Genomic DNA, 12,659 nt, shown 5'->3' on the forward strand with positions numbered 1-12,659 from the left:
TTATCCATTGCTCATCACAGGAAATGTCCTCTTAATCCCCTTCACCTATTTCTTTGTGGTTTTTTTTTCCCCTTCACCTATTTCATTCATCTCCCCACCCCCTCCCCTCAGGAAAACCGTCGGTTTGTTCTCTGTAGTTAAGAATCTGGTTTTGTCTTTGTTTTTGTTTTGTTTGTCTTTGCCTTTGTTCTGTCTGCCGTGGAAAGACTATTTTTTATTTTGATGTGGTTAGATGTATTAATATTTTATTGCATCATGATTTTGAGTCATGGTTTTTAAGGCTGTGAGTAGATTCAGGTTAAAGAATGCATTCCTATTTTCTTCTAGGACTGTTAGTTTGGTTACACTGTAAGTATGCTGTGTGTGTGTGTGTGTAGTGTCAGTACGGATGCAGTGCTATCGTTTTTTTGTTCTAACAGATTGTGTTCTAACATTCTGTCCTAGGTTACGGCCTCCTCCCCTCCATCCCATGGAAACTTAATAAAAATCAATGTATTGAAAAAAATTATATTTCCCAAAACATTCCTTTATTTCAGATTCTTTCTACTTGAAGTAGGACCAGATCCGCATCCTTGTGTGTGCATGTCTCCTTCAGCCTGTTTTCCTTTTTGACTTCGGTATATTTCAAAAGAGCTGGTGTGCTAGATTATAAAACCAGGAAAAGCAAAGTGGTTCATCAAGTCTTCATTGACTTAAAACCTGTTTTCCATTTCTGGCTTCACTTTGTGCTGCTCCAGACATTTTATAGGTTTACAAATTACTCAGCACAGTCTAGGCCTATAGATGTCACATGCCCTTGGGCACACAGTGTATTACTATTTGTATGTTAATTCCAGGCTCTGCCCTTTGAAGTATAATTGATGCCACATCTGATATGGGTAGTTTGTGAATGTCTGACACAAACAACTGGCATTGTGTTCTCTCTCTCTATGCATTTGTATAATGTGCTTTCTTTGTAGTCCATGGAACCCATTAAGAGCTTACATGACAGATTAAATCTTTCCCCTGTCCACTTCTGAGTACACCCATTCTCCTTCACAGCCTGTGGAGCTAGTCGGATGGAACGCCTTCCTGGGTGGTTGTGGGAATGTGACCCAGACAGTAGTCTTGGTTCTTCTAGACCCCAAGGCCTACATGGATGGGGCACCCTTGTCAGGAAAGTCACAGAGTCGAAGGTATATGTCTATCTGGGTTACATCAATAACCTACTGGAGCAGGGGCTGAGGAGGTTTAGGAGGGAGCACAGAATGCCTTTGTGAGCAGAAAGGAGGGCTTCAGTGGGTGAGGAATGGTTGGGACCAAGAGGCCAGAGGTCAAGTGCCCACCCAGCTCTTGATCTTGGTGGACATTCTCAACTTGACTTCACATTAGGAGTCACAGGGGAGATGATTTGAAATGCAGATTGCCAGGACACGCCACTCCAGATTCTTATTCCATAGGTCTAAGATGGGGTGTGAAAATACGTTCGTCTAGTTGGCACCCCAGGTGATTTTTCTATCGATTTTGCCCTACTACCTGTGTAGAAACTCCTGGGTCATCTTGGCAAATTAATTTAATCTTCCTAAACCCTAAGTGACTCTTAAAATACTGAACCTAATGTTTGAAAAAGGGTTAGTAAAAAGTATTAGGTGAGATTAAATGTGTTGATGTTTATGAAAGGGATTTGCAAAACACTGACCCTTGTGCCCTACGAATATTTGTTATTCTGGCTCAGCCACTTAGTAGCTGTGATGACCTTTGGCAATGATTTAACTGTCTTTACACCTCATCTGTAAAATGAGGATATTAATAGAACCTATCTCACTGTGGCAGTGCACAAAGTAAAATGAGAAAATACTGAGAACACTGCCCAGCATATGGACAATTAAAAAGTGCTAAATATTACTGCTATTATATTTCTTTCATTAAGTGTTCATAACTCATGCATCGAATAGCTACTGTGTGCCATGGGCGTCCATGAATGGGTAGGACGACCGCAGGATTTGTTCTTCAGACTGGGAGACATTTGATGGTTAAAAGGGAGCTTTCACGATTATAGGGACCAACAAGTGTCAACTCAACAGTCCTGAATAGAGCAGCGTGCATGTCACCTCACTAAAATGAGCCAACGATGAGGAGGTTCGTGAGGGTGGCTGCTGCTGGCAGTTCTCGTCACCTCCACCCTTATGGAGCTTTGAGCCTCCTCTAAATAAATATTGACTAATATGTAGGAGTTATTAGTTTGATGTAATGCCAAAGTGGGTGCCCTTCTGGGGACCCCCATCTGTACTCGACTCTGCCTACCAGTATCCTACTCCCAGCCACAATGAATCCTGGCTCTTCTCCTTCCCAGCTCCTTAGGTCCCTCAAACCCAGTTTTGTTCATCTTGTTCTCTCTGGCCAGAATGTTTTCTCTCATTTGTGAGTTTTATGAGATTGTTGGATAGGGCCGTTAGAACAAAAGACCACAGACACAGAGGCCTAAAACACATTTATTGCTCATAGTTCTAGAGGCCAAAACACTGAAATTGATTCAGCAGGTCCTGCTTCCTCAGAAGGCTCTAGGGAAGAATGCTTCCTCTCCGACCTTCTGGTGGCTCCCAGATCTCCTGGCTTGTGGAAGCATCGCTCGGATCTCAGTGTCATTTCATGTGACGTTTTCCTCCCTCCGGTGACTGCATCCTCTCTTCTTCCTACAAAGACATCAGTTCCTGGAATTCAGTAGACCCTAAATCCAGGATGATTTCCTCTTGAGATCCCTACCTGTTACATCTGCAAAGACCTTATTTTCAAGTAAGTTCACATTCTGGATGGACATGGATTTTGAGTAGACACCTTTCAACCCACTATCCTCCCTTTACTTAGAAGAAGATTAAAATGAAAGAGAAGTCAGAGATTTCTTTTAAATCAGGACACTGGGGGCACCTGAGAGGCTCAGTCCATTAAGCTTCTACCTGCGCCTCAGGTCATGATTCCAGGGTCATGGGATCGAGCTCCACATAGGACTCCCTGCTCAGTGGTGGGGCGTCTGCTTCTCCGTCTCCTCCCTGTTTGTGCTTTCTCTCTCTATCTCTGTCTTTCTCAAATAAATAAATAACAATATTTTAAAAAATAAAGAAATAAATCAGGGCACTGTACTAGGCTCAGTCTTTCTGGAGCCAAGCTTTTGTCTTGATGGGTTGACGCGCGAGTCCTCATTCTCTCAGAAACTCATTTATAAATGAACTCCCACCTCGCCTTTCTTTTCTCTCTACCAGGCAGAGGAAGTTACTTGAGTTACTGTAGATACAAGTAAAATGTATTATCTGTACATCTATGGCCTGCCCTGTCACCTGTGGGTTTTCATTAGCTTTTATTAGAGCAGAATGCGAACCCTGTCCCTAAGCTTTGAGGCACTTTCTCATAGTCCCCAAATACCACCCACCAAACAATGGATTTTTATAAATTTGTTCAGCTGATTTATCCCAGGAGGAGACTGAATGTGTACCGGCTGAGCTTTTATTCTATACTTATGCCCCCAAAGTGTACATTATGAAAAAAATGAAAAAAAAAGTCACCAATCTTAAAGGAAGTTTATCATAAGTAATTTCTGCTAGATAAATTTAGAAAAGTGGCTTTTATCCAAGACGATATTTACCAGTTTTTTCACAGTAGAGGTTCAAAGCTAGAGTCCCTGTCCCCACAGCACATCTCTCGCATTTACCTGCAGCTGAATCTGTGGCCCTTTGAGGAGCGCCGGCCTCACTCACCTGCGAAAGCTGTGACCCTCGGGAGTGTACCTGGGAGGGCAGTGCTCTTGACACATCATTTCTCCTGAATAAATGATTAGAGAAAAGAATTAGTAAAGACCAGCAGTTGAAATGGAAGAAATGAATACCATTTATCCTTTCTCGTACTCTGATGTCAGAGTCTAGGAATTTGTCCCAATTTACACAGACTTCCCGTGCCTTTCTTGGAGCTAATGTCTAGAGGGCAACTCGTGCAGACATCGGTTAGAGTCCAGGTGTGGAGGAGGAGAGCAGCTTCATGTCTTATTTATCTGGAGTAAAAGAATTGTTGCACGTGACACAAAATACCCAGATTATGAAACAGGAGCCGACATAAGTAACAATGTGTTGTATTTATATATAAAATTTAAACCTAAGGCTGGAAACTTAAAGAATTTACAGCCAAGTTGTGAAACTGTTTATCTCCGTGTCAGTCTTAAAAGAATGTATCGAAGTGACTGTCTTCTCTCCTCTTTTCTTTGCCATAGAAGAGCTGGAATATTGTCTTCCCCTTCCTGTCCTACTCGGTGTGTATCCTACCTTACCACACCTTAGTTAAGCTCCCTGCAGCGGCGAAGGGACATGGGAGACATCAGATTTATTGGGTGGCTCCCAGTGATGATGATGGCACATGGCTACATTATCCTGCATTATTGTAGGGAGAAATGGTAGTATTTGAGGATAAGTGGTGCCTGATCATTTTTCTCCCTTATGGAGTTAACACACATTTCTTTTCTTTCTTTTTCTTTTTTAAAGATTTTATTTATTTATTTGGCAGACAAAGATCACAAGTAGACAGAGAGGCAGGCAGAGGAGGAAGCAGGCTCCCTGCTGAGCAGAGAGCCCGATGCGGGGCTTGATCCCAGGACCCTGAGATCATGACCTGAGCCGAAGGCAGAGGTTTAACCCACTGAGCCCCCCCAGGCACCCCCACACATTTCTTTTCTTAAAGGTCTGGGTCAGGTGTGTGACTCTGTGGCCTTTTCTTTGCCTAGGAGAGATTCGTTTTTGTTTGTGTTTCTTTGTTTGTTTCCGGAGGGGGAGATTTCTTTTAAAATAATCCAAGGTTCAAATTATCACTCTGGTTTTCCACTGATTTGAAGTAAGCATTTATTATGTCATCTAATAACTTCTTTCAAAGACATGAAGTGCACCAAACTTATTCTCATGGGGAGCACTGAGTAATGCACAAACTTGTTGAACGATGACATTGTGCACCTGAAACTAACATGACACTGTGTGTTAACTACACTGGAATAAACACGACACGACACGACACGACACAACACAACACAGCCAGACTTACACTGCTCCAGGCTGGCTACGGACTCACTGCAACCTTGAGTCAATCATTCTATTGTTCTGTGCTTACTGGGTTAGTCCTCGGTAACCAGCACTGGGCTGTCACCCACGTAAGGAACATACCTAATTCCTTTTCATTCTGAATGAGCCTGGCCTTTGTGTTCACTTGGGAGAAATCATGGATTAGAAATACAGCATAGGGGATATACTGAGGTCGAACGTAGTTCGGTGCAAATGAAACATTCCCACAGCCTTTCCTCACTGCTATTCTCCGTATTCTTTATCTAAAATTTTTATGTCTTTGCTTTTGGAAGTCCTACTAGTTCACAGAGTCTGGGACACACTCACAGTTCTGAAATGAGTCGTCTTTACAGGCCTAGAAGGTAGCAGAAACAGTCTGAACAGCCCTCAGCCATCTCTGGAGATAAGCCTTTGGCATATATTTTGCTGGATTTTGTTCCCCAGAGTAAAAACTACCATCCTTCTCTGTATGTAAAGGCTAAGTTAGACAAAGGTTCTCTGAACCAATAATAGTGATCAAAGATTAAAAGAAAAAAAAAAAAAAAGCATAGGGCAGATGGGTCAAGTGGGGTGGGAAGGGGCAGGAGACAGAGAAGAGGATGGGGAGAAGGGGGCATCGAAAGGCCACTGGGTTCCTTTACAGAGTGGAAATACGTGAGGGGTGAAGAGAAGGAAACCAGAAACAAGTTGGAGAACAATAATGGTGGCTGACTGTTTTTGTTTTGTTTTGTTTTAAGGGGCTAGCAATAAATAGATGCCCAAAAAGGATATGAAGATGTTTTTATCCTTATCAGGTGGTTTTTTTTTTGTTTTTGTTTTTTTTTTTGTTTTTGTTTTTTCCTGAAATGACCTCATTGATGCTGAATATCTTCTCTCCACATTATAAACAAAATCTCTTTGGCAGTAATAAATTTGCCTCTCAGTTTGTGGAAAAGAGAAAACTCAGTGAGAGAGAGATGCCATCTGAACAGAGTTTAGGATGACAGTTTGCATCCTTTCTATTTTTTTTCCTAGGGTCGTATCAAGTGGTTGTATCAGTTTCTTTAGGAGAAAGGTATAATATAAAATGGGTTCTTGTCCAAGATTCATCTCTGTTTGCCGTACATGCCTGGGAAGGAAGTGTGTTTGTTAACCCTGCACCCCAGACTCCCCCCGTGAATATGATAAAGGGTATGAACTGACTTGTAAATGTTAATTTAATTCTGTTGGCAAAATCCATGTATATATTTTAACTATAATATTTATCATAACTAGTAATGGAATATTTAAAGAAACAATACTGGAAAGCACTTTTCGAAAGGTTTGCAATATAAAACATGGTGTGGCTTGGTTTAGAGGGTGCCTGCGTATCTCGGAGAGGGCACACATGGACCAGCGGAAGCCCAGACCGGGCCTTGTGCACCCAGCGGTCACTTCCTGCCGTAATAAATTATTTGCCACAAGGCTACTGAGTAGTGAAAGACACCCATTCCTGTTTTGTCCCCTTCTCCTCCTGTTGAGCCCCCTCTGGTGTGGCTCCTAATGAGCAGCAAAACGGTCCCGGGCCCCAGGTGGGAGGGAAGTGGATGGCGACGGGCTCAGACCCACGCTGGCTGATTAGTGTGAGGCTAATTGGCCTTTCATAGGAATTGCATGCCTCAGCCTTCAGCAACCAGAGAACGGACCTTTCAGTATCTTTATCTAAGTGTCATAGCTTTGATTCTAATGAAAACCAGCCATAAGAAATGTGAAATAAATTCAAAGCTTAAATCACAAAATGTCCGTCTTTTACAAGTCTAAGAAAAAAATAATGAAAGCTCAAGTTTTTTATTCTCATCCAATTAATATAAATTGGCATTTAGTGCTCACTGAAGACAATGGAGGGGATTGGAGTTCAAGAGAAACAAACCCATGGGAACAATTCCTTTCTGGTTATTCTGACTCCCCTCTGAACATCTCTGAGCTCAGGCTGCTTTCTCCGCATTGTTGCATTGTTAGCTGTAACCATACAGAACATTTCCCAGCCATTATGCCTAAAAATATCTTTAAATAACTTCCTAAATAATTGCCATTTTGTCTTTCTCTGACATAGAAAATACATTATTAAAAACTCATACAGAAACATGTTTGTTAAAAGTTATTGTCAGCAGAAGCAATTAATAAGCGTTCAGAATTTTTGACAGCAAAAGAAAGAAAAGAAAATGAAAGTTGTTTTTAAAAATTGTTTCTTTCTTAGTTAGATAATTTATGTTAAATTATCTAGGAAAGATCTCCTAATGTCAAAATGATTTTTAAAATTAAAATCTGTTAACATCATTGCCTATTAAAGTAGGAAATCTTTTATCTGATGATTCTTGGCTGATCATTTTATTGCTTTTCTGGGGGAAAAAATGTGTGTTATTAAAAATTCAAATGAAAATCAGAGGTTTTTTTAGACCTTGATACGGAAAGTTAGTACACAATAAGATGTGTGACAACATCCCATTGAAATAATCTAAGCATTTTGTAGGATGAGATAGAGTTCAGCAGTCTGGAGAGAGCTAAAATGAGTAAGGGTGAAGGCGCCGGAGAGAAGCTGAGCTAATTTCACCAGCGCAGGCATCAGTATGTGCGCATGTTGACGTGTGTGGGTGAGTTAGGATGTTTAGACCCATACACTGGCCAGGAGGTTCTGTCCAACTTGCTGCGTGTGTCACGAATCCGGAGAAGTGGAGTGTCCAAAGCAGAGTTACTCGAAAGACTCCCGGGCTTACAGCCAGGACACAAGGGCCGCAGAGCGACTCTTGGCTCTCCTAATGGTGCGTCTTACTTGCGGCAGTTACCGGAGCTGTGGGACTCTTCCCACCTCCGATTGGCGGCCCTGCTGGGCGGCAGCTTCGCAGGATCCTTGAGTTTCTCCACATCCCCAGGTGGAGTGTGCACCGGGGCCGGTCTCTGAGGCCATCCCGGGGCGTGGGATTCCGTGCTGACCTCCGACGTGCGGCCCGGGTGTCACACTGCCCTCACACTCTGGGTTCTCGCTGTGCCCTGACCTTGGCTTACCTGGCCGTGCTGCTGTCATCATCACGGGCTGCTCTGTTGGTTGTCAAGCAGATCCACCCACGCTTTCTTGCGGCCTCCCTTGAGCCAGTTCCGGGAGGGCCGCCCTCCACGGCTTTTCCCATTCCAGGTACCTGGCTTTCCTCCTCTTCGTTCTTTTGCACCCGGGGAGTGTGCACGCAGCTTCCAAACCCTGCTCTCCCCGCCTGGCCCCTGCCCTCCTCCTCCTCTGTCTGTCCCCTCTGCTCCCCACCTCTCGGCGGCCACGCTGGGGAGCTTGGGACGTCACAGAAGGGTCATGCGGAGTCCTCCACCTGGGCGCCTATCTTGGCTTCACACTTAGGAGCTGGGGGATGTTGAACCTGCCGTGAACCTCTCTGTGGCTCGCCTTTGTCTTCTGGCAGGTTGGATGGAAGTGAACAGCCAGTGAGATCAAGAGCTGGGTTCGTGCCAGCCAGAGCCACCCCTGGGGATGACAAGAGCCCCTCCGTCAGAGGACTCTGGCAACGTGAGACGGCTGAGTGCATCAGAAACCTTGTAACGCAGCCCGGAGGCTAACTAGACCTCTAAAACAGTGTGTGCTGATTTCATTTTATTAATATGATTGTTATTTCTATAGCAGATGAAAGCACTTTGTTAATAATGTGCCATTATTGACTTTTTGAATCTCATTATTAACATTTAGAGATTGTCTGTCTACCCCTTCTTTAAGTGTTTGGAAAACATTCCAATAACTTCGTAGTCCCCAGGAATTTTCTTGTTACAGTAACATTATTTGTTTTTATAAGATCTAAAGGTTAAGACTTTGAAAAGCATTAGCAGGTTTTTCAAAAGCATTTCTGGTGTTCTTTCTTTATTTCTTTCTTTCATTCTTTTTTCCTTTTTTTTTTTTTTTTTTAAGATTTTGTTTATTTGAGAGAGAGAGAGAGCATGAGCAATGGGGAGGGGCAGAGAGAAAAGCAGACTCTCCACTGAGCAGGGAGCCCAGGACTATCCCAGTTCTGTCCCAGGACCCGCAATCTTGACCTGGACCTAAGGCAGACACTTACAGTGAAGCCACCCAGGCATCCCTACTTCCAGTGTTCTGACTGGATTGTCAGACTCTGAAATATTTGAATCCTAACTGTGTCAGCAGAGGAACTCCTTTTTGTAAAAGGAAAAAATACACCAGTGTCTTGTATGTTGTGGAATGATGGCCAGATAGGGGAGATTTGGTTACTGGTTGTCAATCAACTCCCATAGATATTAATCCTGGGGCATCCCCAAATCAAACGTACCGTAGAGAAAGTGTCCAAGATACGGATTTCTTGGTCCCTGATGGGGGATTTGCTCCACCGGATGGCATGAGAGCAGGTCCGGTTGGACTAATAAGTATTTGTTTTGTCCACACTACACAACTCACATCACAGCGTCACTTGTTGAATTAATAAGTTAAAACACAAGTGTAACGTTTCCTCTTTGCCAGGCAATATTCTGCTTATTGAGGAAACAGAGACACATAAGACATTGTTTTTGCCCTGAGAAAGTTTAAAACCATGCTGGAGAACTCTGCTGTTTTCCCGCTGAAAATCTCTACCTCCCAAAGCTGAGGAATTTTTTTGTGTCCTATGAGAACTAAATTTTATTTTGGGCTTCAGAGAGGCTGGACAACTGAACTTCATCCAGGTCATCATGCCTGGAATGTGTTACTTATGGGGCTTTGAACTGAACTGGTGTGATGGTGCGTTTGTGCCATCTGGCAAAGGGACTGTTTCCGAGATCAGCACTGTTTTTTATGAGAAGTCAAAGAGTTGATCAGTTAATGGTCTCAGAACCATGGACGCAGGCTGAGAGAAGTCTGTTCCCTATGTAGCTTGTGACCTTCCTGTTCCCCTTTCCAGTTCCAACTTGGGCATCCAAAAAAAAAAAAAAAAAATCTTGATTTGAAGGGAAAATCTCTGTTTTGGGATTTCTTCCATGTTTGTCAAATTTTAGCATGCTCCGGGAATTTGCTGAGGTTCTTCATGTGTTTCATGGCATCTGAGCAGACAGGGATTTTTTTTTTTTTCTTTTAATCAGTTTCTAGTTCACAGGAAGCTGGAATGTTGTCGGAGCGATTATCAAATCTCTAGAGCCTGCTTATTCCCTTCTGTGTCCATTCTCCAAGCAGGACTGTGTGAGATTCAGATGTACAAGATCAGGGGCCAATCCCGCTGAGTTTTCAAAACTCCCGAATGACGATCCTAACTGTCCAAGGAGACGGAAACGAAGACACTAACTACTATGTACGGAGGCACTGCTGTTGGACGGGGCTCTGCATTCCTTCTGTTTCCTTATATCTTCAGAGTCGTCGTCAGAGTCGGTGCTGTTATTGCCAATGACAGATGTAGAAACTAGAGTTTAAGGAGGGAAAGTCATTTGCCAAAAATCATGCAGCTAATAGATTACATCGGTCTGGCCTGAAATCCCATGCTCTTTCTTCCACAGCCTTCTGGCTCCCCATGGAGCACTTTAGGTATCGAGTTTATGACTATTTGGATGTCTTCCTTCATTCATGCTTGTTTCTGCCCCTGTCCTTCGATTCCCCTTGATTTTCCTTTTCACGGACATATGTTCTCTACCTACTAGGTTCAAAGTGCTGCGTGAAGCATTCTGGGAAGTCAGAATGTAAGTGTGACCCAGGTGCTGCGCTCAGGAATTTCTAAATTGAGTGAAGATTAGACACACGCACGCGCACACACAGACACACGCACATGCACACACAGTTCTGCCCATGGTCCGACCCCTGCGAGAAGAGCGTGGCTGGCAAAGTTCGCTGATGTTCAGATGAGGGAGGCAGGCATTACTTTTACCTGAAGCATATAAGTCCTGAACGTTGAGAGCGGAATTTTCTGACTGAATTCTTGAGCCTCCTTGCAAAGAACACGCTATGGGTAAAAACCTCTGGGGACGGTAGGAGACGCGCTCTCAGCTCCCTCCCCTTGTTGCATGAGCTCCCGCCCCGCAAGCCCGCTCAGGTGGACTCAGATCTTGGTGTTGCTTTATTTGAAATGACTCAGGCTCAAGGCTCTGTATAATTCTGGAGTCTGGCTGAGCGCCGAGGCCGCGGTAGGCATTGATAGAATGTCCGGTAGTCCAGTTAGAGTGGAAGATGGATACTGTCGGCTGTCTCTGCCTAATGAACAGCCACGGAATCTCAGCGCCGTACGTTGGTGGCCGTCCCCTCCAGGTCAGCCGGGGGTCTGCGGTGCCAGCCCCTCCAGCTGGAAGGCTCTGCTCACGCCGTAGGTGACGCTGTCCTCGGTCCCCTCCGTGGCTAAGCGCAGGACTGGGCCACGTGCACACGGGGGGCCCAGGCTGGAGGAGGCGGAAACTACTCGGAGGTGCTCTCACTGACCACAGCGGTGGCACAGATACGTTTAAAGGCTCTGTTTCCACCATAGTGGCCAGAGCCAATCACAGGATGAGCCCAATCAAGGACAGGAGGAAGAGAGATGGGAGTGAACAGCTTGGATGAAGAACCCCATCGATCATGTATACGACGCCGGAGAGGAAAGGTGATAAAATCAGAAGATAAGTGATCTAGAAAGGAGAGAAGTCTAAGCATGCCCGAAGATGATAGTAAGATGTCAGATTCTGCGTAATAGGTAATAGCGAGATATTTGAAAAGATTATGAAGCACACTCTGGGAGCGTGTGCATGCTGGGTTACAGGGAGAGAGGGGAGGTGAGGGGGCAATTGCAAAGCTGTTTTAATGATGAAACCCTAAAACGGGGAGATGGCAATTGAGAATAAGGGAGCGGAAGATGGGAAGGCTCTTTCTGAGTCAGAATTAGTTACTCTTGGCACCTTGCTGGATGCAAGGGTAGGGCAGGGGAGGGGGGGTGTCCCACTGAAGCCTTCAGAAGACATAGAAGGGTAATCAGAGTTGTAGGTGGGCGGGGAGGACTGGACCCCTGGATACCATGGGGGAGGGCAGTGATTTGCCAGAAATGGGAACACAGGTGGGGACAGGCTAACGGACGGAGATTGACACCCAGCAACCCCTGCTGAGTCAGAGCCGTCCTGATACACCCAGCATTGTGAGGACAGGTGGCAGGGACAGCAAGCGTGTCCACGTGACAGAGGTCTGGGGCACGGGACACCCAGAAATGGGATCGAGGCCCGCGGGCATCCTGAAACCTTCTGAGTCCGCAGTGGTGTGTCCGCAGGAAGTGCTGATGCAGGGTTTGCTGGCGACAGCGGCCAAGCCCTGCAGGGAGGGTGGGGGCCAGTCAGGACTGCCATTAGCCTCGCTGGGCATGTGGGGCATTGTTTGGACATGGCTATGATGAGAGCGTGACTACAGGTGGTTTGTAGAAATTGAAATTCGGGGGTTTAGTGGGAGAACGAGGTCATGTCTATGAGTGAGGAGGGCCGAGACAGACAGACCGACGGGTGATTTTCTATCCAGCAGATACTCTGAGGCCGGGCTTTGGTCTAGTCTAGTTTTAGTCCGAGCAAATCATCTGGCTTCGACCTTTCATTCTGGTCAGGTTTGCAGTGTGCTGTTCACACACATCAGTGCATCGGCACACAGCACTTCTGCCGCTG

The 12,659-nt window shown here is 45.0% G+C and overlaps 1 protein-coding gene across 6 annotated transcripts in view; it reads left to right on the forward strand.

Annotated features, from left to right (window-relative positions):
• PRKN (parkin RBR E3 ubiquitin protein ligase) overlaps window positions 1-12,659 on the forward strand; it is a 1,292,545-nt gene that overhangs the window by 434,371 nt on the left and 845,515 nt on the right. The gene's annotated exons all lie outside the window — the stretch shown is intronic.

Source organism: Mustela lutreola, chromosome 6 (assembly GCF_030435805.1).
Source record: "Mustela lutreola isolate mMusLut2 chromosome 6, mMusLut2.pri, whole genome shotgun sequence".
In the NCBI taxonomy this organism is placed as follows: domain Eukaryota; kingdom Metazoa; phylum Chordata; class Mammalia; order Carnivora; family Mustelidae; genus Mustela; species Mustela lutreola.